We start from the raw sequence: 7,122 nt of genomic DNA, 5'->3' as shown, positions 1-7,122 counted from the left end.
AATGAGTACAGAGTTTCAACTGGGGAAGATGAAAAAGTTCCAGAGATGGATGGTGGTGATGGTTGTCCAAAAATGTGAATGTACTTAATGCTACATAACTGTACACTTAAAAATGGTTAAAACATTAACATTTATGTTGTGTATAGTTTATCCTCCCCCTCCTCCAACCCCCTGCCACACGCAAAGCTTTGTGAAGAGTAAGTCAAGGGTGGTCTGTTCCACAAAGAAGTGCAACTGTTCTAGTAATAAAACCTACCACTTTTCAGTCTTCTGTATGTGCCAGGGACCTAAGTCAGCAGTTTATATGTATTCTTTTATTTTCTTCTCTCAACAACCCTGAGGTAGGTAGGTACGACTATTATCTTCATTGTACAGAGCAGGAAACTGAGGCACGAGGTCTAAGTGACTTGTGCAAAGTCTCCAGCTAAGAAGGTACAGTCAGAACTGGAACCCTGGGTGGTTGGCTGCAGAGCGCGATCGTTAGCCTTCATGATACACCCTCCTTCCAGTAAAAGACAAATTCATCATCCAAATAGGCCATAACTCTTGGTAAGGGGCTAAATGCAGGTTATAAAAAAGTGAGCACCAGGGGAGTCTTGCATTCATGGGACTTGGATTAAATCCCATGCATTTGGAGCAGTTCTGGGTTCCCAGAATTTTCGGGCAGAGATGACGGTGGTTCCCTGAACTTTTCACAGTACACTGTATCACTACTGCTGCCACTATTTTTCCCCTGCGGTGCCCCTCTCCCCTTCTCTTAGAACCCACTGCTTATTTGACATGAAAAATGTACTATAATGAGTCTACTGGCTAATTAATTAAAAGGGGAAAAAAATCCCTATCTTCAAATATGAAATGATTGATTACGTAAGCATTAACACCTCTGCACACTCAGAACGGCATGTCTTCAATTTAAAACTTTTCCAACACATTGTTTTCTGCCGACATGTGTATTTTCTGCCCTTACAAGTCCGATTTCTCATACATCCCAGTCCATTTCACAGCAAATGGCCCCAAATGGTGTTTTTCCTGCTCATTAGGAGCCTGTATCAATTAAGCAGGCCTGGCCGAGCTGCCTCTCCAGGCCTGCATCTCCCGGGCTGGTGTGTCTGTGCTCTTCCCACCGAGAGCTGGCTGGGACATCCCCCACTCTTCCCCGCCACTGAGGGGCCCCCCTGCCACTTAGGGGACCTGGTGCTTTTCACAAGACGAGGGCAGAGCTCTGACATCAGAGTGTTCTTGTGTGGTGCTTGCACTTTATGGAATTTTAAAAGCTTGTTGTCTGGCTCAGACACGCGACTCCAGGCTGCTGTCTGACTGGTTCTTTCAGTTGTTTGTTTTTAACCAGAAGAGCCTCAAACCAATACCACCCCCACCCCCCACAAACTTCCCAGCCTGCGCCTTGCTTGAGATGCCGTTTTTTCCACCTCACTCATGCTTGACCTTTGTCCCTTGCAAAGGGGCAGGCCTGGGCTCAGGGCTGGCACTGAAAGGACCACTGGGGGCTTGAGCTGTGGGTAGGCAGCAGGTGTCCTGCCCCTTCCCTGGTGCCCGCTGTCTGTGGGAAGAGGCCACTTCCCCTCTCGGGATTTGCCCAGGCCCAGGGGTAGCGCTCAGAGCCGCTGACGTGAGCTAGCTGCTGAACAACAATCAGTACGTTTGAAATGTTTCTCAGAGGAATAAGTTGTCACTTCACAAGCAGAAATGTTGAAAGGCAGTGAATTCTTGGATGGAGCGGTTGTCTAAATCAGGGTGGGAAACCTGACCTGTCATTAGCAGTAGAACTTGTTTGTGCTTCTGACTGTAAAAATCATAACATGACGTTAGAAGCCTGCAGAGACAAAGCTCTACAGGGCTGGAAGACGGAGATATTAATGGTGGGCACATGCTGAGAATGACACTTCTATTTTCCGGAAGCATATAATCGTATTTTTCCCACCGAAACTGTGAAAAAGAGAAGCTATTATGGTTCACATTTAGACAGGCATTAAAGCACACTTTCAGTACAATTTGAAATTATTTTTTACTCCTGTGGCCTGAATTTATTAGCAAATGAGTTGGATTTCCTTCTTTCAGGACTTGGACAAACGGGGAGTTTGTTTTTTTTTTTTAATTGAAATATAGTTGACAGGGAGGTTGTTCTTCTGTCTCCTTTCTCTTTCCCACACGGAACCCCTTAAACCTGTGCTATCCAACACCATCGCCACTAGCTGTAGGTGTCTATCCAAATTAAAATTAAAAGGACGTAAAATTACAAATGAAGTTGCAGGAGCCACCTTTCAAGTGCTCAACAGCTACGTCTGGCCAGCCCAGACGAAGACCATTGCCATCACCACAGAATGTTCTGTTGGGCTGCTGATCTATCTCTATTACCAGAGTTAACTGTGCCTTTTGGGGTAATATTTATTGAATAGCATTTTTGTATCCTATAAGTAATTTAAATAACGAGTCAATGAAACACTTTGTCTTTTTGTCCCCCTAAATCTCCTCCTCCCCAAACCCCACCACAGATGCAGACCCCACCACCCCAGTGCTCTGGCTTCATGGCTACATGAAATTCTTTTTCACTTGGCCCTTCTCAGAAATGAAAACTTCTCCATGATTTTCTAAATCCTAGGTCTGCAAGCCCAGGAAAGGACATAAATGTCCAGTGGCCTCAGACCAGCATCCGCACATCCCTCAGCCAACCGCTTCACTGTGTCAGGGCCACTGTTGCTGTCCTGCCTCCAGCTGTCCCCGGAGCCCCCCCAAGATCCTAATCAGCCTGGCTCCACCCATTTTCCCTGGGGGCCATCTCCTAATTGTTTGGACAATGTCATAGTGGTGAAAACTTGGCCTGAGGCCATAAGGGCAGAACTCCACTTGTGCCCATGAGGTGCTGCTACATGGCTGTGGGCCTCCAGTGGCTGTCAACGCAGGTTACACGTGGCTTCACCAAGGGAATTTAACAGAAAGTGATTTCTTCACTACAATATTTGCAATCACTATAAAAGTACGTTTGGTCTTTTCTGCTTTGTTTTTCATTCTGAAGCACAAAATCATCACCGAGAGTAGCTGTTTTTGCATCATTTAACTTAGAATCCTGCTGGGCTGTTCACCTTGAAGCTTGCAGGATAAATGACGCTTTTACAACCCACCAGAAATTAAGTGCTAGTTGACTGACAGCATTACAGCTCTCTTGGAAAAGTCTGTGGCCTCTGCTCTCAGTTCTCTAATTTGATCAGCTTCTGGAGTGGGCTTGGCTGGGGACGGACAGCCTCCAGCATTTCCAGAGCTTGAAGGAAGTAGGCCTGCTGGCCTGGTTAGCATTCCTGTGGGTAAGATGTTGTCCTGGGACTGAACGTTGGCTGGACAGGTTTTCAGCTCATAAGGCAAAGTACCTCTGTGGAGCCTCAGGGAGAGAGGGAGTTGGAGAGCCCATGGCACCCCAGAGGGCTCCTTGGGTTTTCTCCAGGACTGGCCCTGGCCTTGCTGCCCTGCCCCTATCCATTTCCAGGCTGGCGAGGCTTCCCTGTACCTGTTTGTGTTGTGGACAGTCTGAAAAGCCCTCCTCTAGATGAAAGCCCTCTGAAAATTCAGTCCCATTAGCCTATTGAAAAGCCGTAATGCTCTGTTGTTTCTGAAAGAATCCTTGCACTTAGAGCCAGCAGAGGAGAAATTATTACTGAACTAAGTTATTAGATCCGTTCCACGGAACATTTTTTAAAACCCAAGATCGTTTCCCTGAGGGAAAATGTAATGCAATCTCTCCCTCCTTTATTTATTTATTTATTTATTTTTAAAATTTATTTTATTTAATTTATTTTTTATTTTTGGCTGCATTGGGTCTTTGTTGCTGTGCGCGGGCTTTCTCTAGTCACGGCGAGCGGGGGCTACTCTTGGTTGCAGAGCGGGGGCTACTCTTGGTTGCGGTGCGCGGGCTTCTCGTTGCAGTGGCTTCTCTTGTTGTGGAACACGGGCTCTAGGCGTGGGGGCTTCAGTAGTTGTGGCACGGGGGTTCAGTAGTTGTGGCACTCAGGCTCTAGAGCACAGGCTCAGTAGTTGTGCCACACGGGCTTAGTTGCTCCGCGGCATGTGGGCTCTTCCCGGACCAGGGCTCCAACCCATGTCCCCTGCCTTGGCAGGCGGATTCTTAACCACTGCGCCACCAGGGAAGCCCCTCTCCCTCCTTTACAACACCTGATGCCACCATTCTCTGCCTCTAGCAGCAAGCCTGCTGCCAAAACCAAGGGAACATCACAGCGATGTGCCACTGAGAACGTGGCTGGGGGCGGGTACCAGGAAGGACAATGCCGAGAAGCCAAAAACAACAAGAGAAGAAACAATAAAGTGAGACCCACCCTGACGGTAAACACAGCACCAGAGTTCAACAAACGCACACACCCCTTCCAGGGTGGGGGAGTAGGGGGGAGCCACCAGGCAGGACAGTGTAGAGAGGGACAGAAACTGCTGGAGGTCCAGGAAGACTGGGGCACTGACTGGGGTTGTTATCACCATGCTAAGTCTGAGAGGCATCCTTTGTTGCGTGTCTGCTCTGTGCCAACGTTGGCGGAGGGGTGCCTCAGAGAAAAAGATTTCTAGGATGTGGCGAAAGCCTACTCCATCCTGTCTGCCCAGTAAGAACAGCAACTGCTATAGTTTAATAACAAGTGCTTACTATGTTCTAGGCATGCAAGCTCCACAAATTAGATATAATGCCCATTTTATAGATAAACTGAGGCACAGTGAAGTTAAGTGAAGAATCCTGTGGTAGGTGCATAAACCAATTAAACCCTGCTGATAATTAGCATCACAGGACTTGCAATTCACTGGGCTAACAAGATCCTCTTTGTACAATGATGGAGAAGGGAAAGTGATTTTTATGATTTGGGAGCAGTTGTTATGAGCTTGGTAAATAATACGCAATGTTCAAATTCAGTTGTTACATGTGTTATTCATAAATCATTTATTTTGACTGAGTAAATGGAATTGGTTTAGAGAGACGCTTTATTTAACCTATTTAAATTTGTGGAGATTTTCATAACGCTCTCAATGTTTCTTTTTAGTGGGTGTGGGAGAGCTGGGGAGAGGAAGGAACGTGGGGTATTCAAAGGCTAACATAGAAAAGATTCTCCATAAAAAAAGAAAACACGTCTAGAGACGATTGCTCCATAAACAAAACATGAGTGCACACAGCAATTTCATGTTCTCATTCCACCCACTTGGTTGTTCTTAATGATTCAAGAACAGAACTGCCTGGGCAGATTTACAGGCTCGACATTCCTGACATCTGCGCCGAAACAAGGCTGTGTGTGTTTGCAGAGCGCTTGCTCTGCTTGGGGGAGAAAACACAAACACCTTGATTCGATTTTTACTTTTATTATGTTTGCATCCGTGGGCTGTTGGGATCTAAGAATGGGTGTCAGGAAAGAGGACAGTATAGCCTTGAAGTTTGGGGGTTGAATGAGACGTGAAGATCACACAGTTACACGCCAACAATCACTTCTTCTCCTGGCTCGCCCTGCTGTTAGAAAGCCGGACTTCAGGTGGATATCTTTGGTTTGTTTAGACTGGTGCTTTAGCAAATTCCTCTACGGGTTCGGAGGGCAGGGGTGTGGCTGGGAGTTCCAGGCCCAGGGCCGGGGCCTCTTGACTTGGGCTTTCTGAGTTTCTCAGCTGGGGTTTTGGGAATGTCATACTCTCTCCTGCCCCCTTTCTTTTAAGGGGAAGACTTGCTTTCCATTAGACTCTTTCCTCAGATTTATAACTTTCTCTTACTTTTTTTTCGTGGCCTTGCTTCCCAGACTATCAAGGTGATAGTAAGAGGCCTGTCCATTTCTTAGAAGAAGACCCAGGCTGACCTCCCTGGCCCTCTTCCCCAAGTTATTCTGGAATTCTGGAATCACCTGGCAAGCTGCACCCAGGTAGTAGTGAACACAGGCTGGTACTTTTGCTACCTCATAATGCACTGATAATCGTGTGATTTAGAACCTTCATTTCACCTCTGAGACTCAGAGTGGTGAAGTAACTTTTCCAAGGTAACAGAACTTGTCAGTAGGAAGGGCTGGGATTCAAACCTAGGCTGGTCTGATGTTACAGCTCAGGTACCCATCAGCCACCTTAGAAGGTGATCTTAAGTCAGGGCTATGACTTTGGGTTTCATGCCAAATCTCCACTATTTCAGAATCTGTGGTGGAAGGGGAGGCGAGTAAAATTATGGATTTGGCATTTGAAGATGATGTGGTCTTTTATTTTAATGCCGATGCTGAAAGGTTGGCTATATTTTAGTGGGACACCTGACTCCTCTCTTTGGCCTTCAGACTTTAAGGATAGATTCCATGTCTTTGGGGGCTGTTTTTGTACTGGGTTCCACCTGACAGCTCTAGTCTGGTTGTCCCATGGCCTTTGCTATTCTTGGGGAAAGCAGAAAGGAAGAGGGAAAAACAAAAGAGAGAAGGGGATGGGGGCTGAGGACATGGAAAGATTTTTAGCTTACAGTTTTTATTATAACCAAGTACTGTAACTTTACCAAACACAAAACCCAGGAGACTTAAAATTCTAATGCTTTCTATCATGCAAAATTTATTTTTGGCATGTATTGGTGACTACAGATCCAGTTGTATTATTTTTACTCAATATTATTTCCCATATAGGCTTTCATATATTTACATATTTTTTAAAACTTTTTCAGCACATATCATCTAATGTAATCCTTGCATACACCCTGTTAATTTGAAATTTTTGCTCTGTGGCCAAGAGAGTTTAAGGAATTAGCCTAAGGTTGCAAATCTAGTGCAGGACTGGGATCTGGATAGATAGATTTCAATGCCTATGGAGCACCCCGTGTTTTTTGTTTTTCTTTTTTCCCCACACCTTTATTGGAGTATAAATATTTCACAATGTTGTGTTAGTTTCTGGTGTACAACAAATTGAATCAGCTATATGGATACATATATCCCCATATCTCCACCCTCTTGCGTCTCCCTCCCACCCTCCCTATCCCACCCCTCTAGGTGGTCACAAAGCACCAAGCTGATCTCCCTGTGCTATGTGGCTGCTTCCCACTAGCCATCCATTTTACATTTGGTAGTGTATATATGTCCATGCTACTCTCTCACTTTGTCCCAGCTTCCCCTTCCCCCT

The sequence above is a fragment of the Physeter macrocephalus genome, chromosome 12 (assembly GCF_002837175.3).
Source record: "Physeter macrocephalus isolate SW-GA chromosome 12, ASM283717v5, whole genome shotgun sequence".
NCBI classification, from domain to species: Eukaryota; Metazoa; Chordata; class Mammalia; order Artiodactyla; family Physeteridae; genus Physeter; species Physeter macrocephalus.
This window is presented reverse-complemented; position numbering follows the sequence as displayed.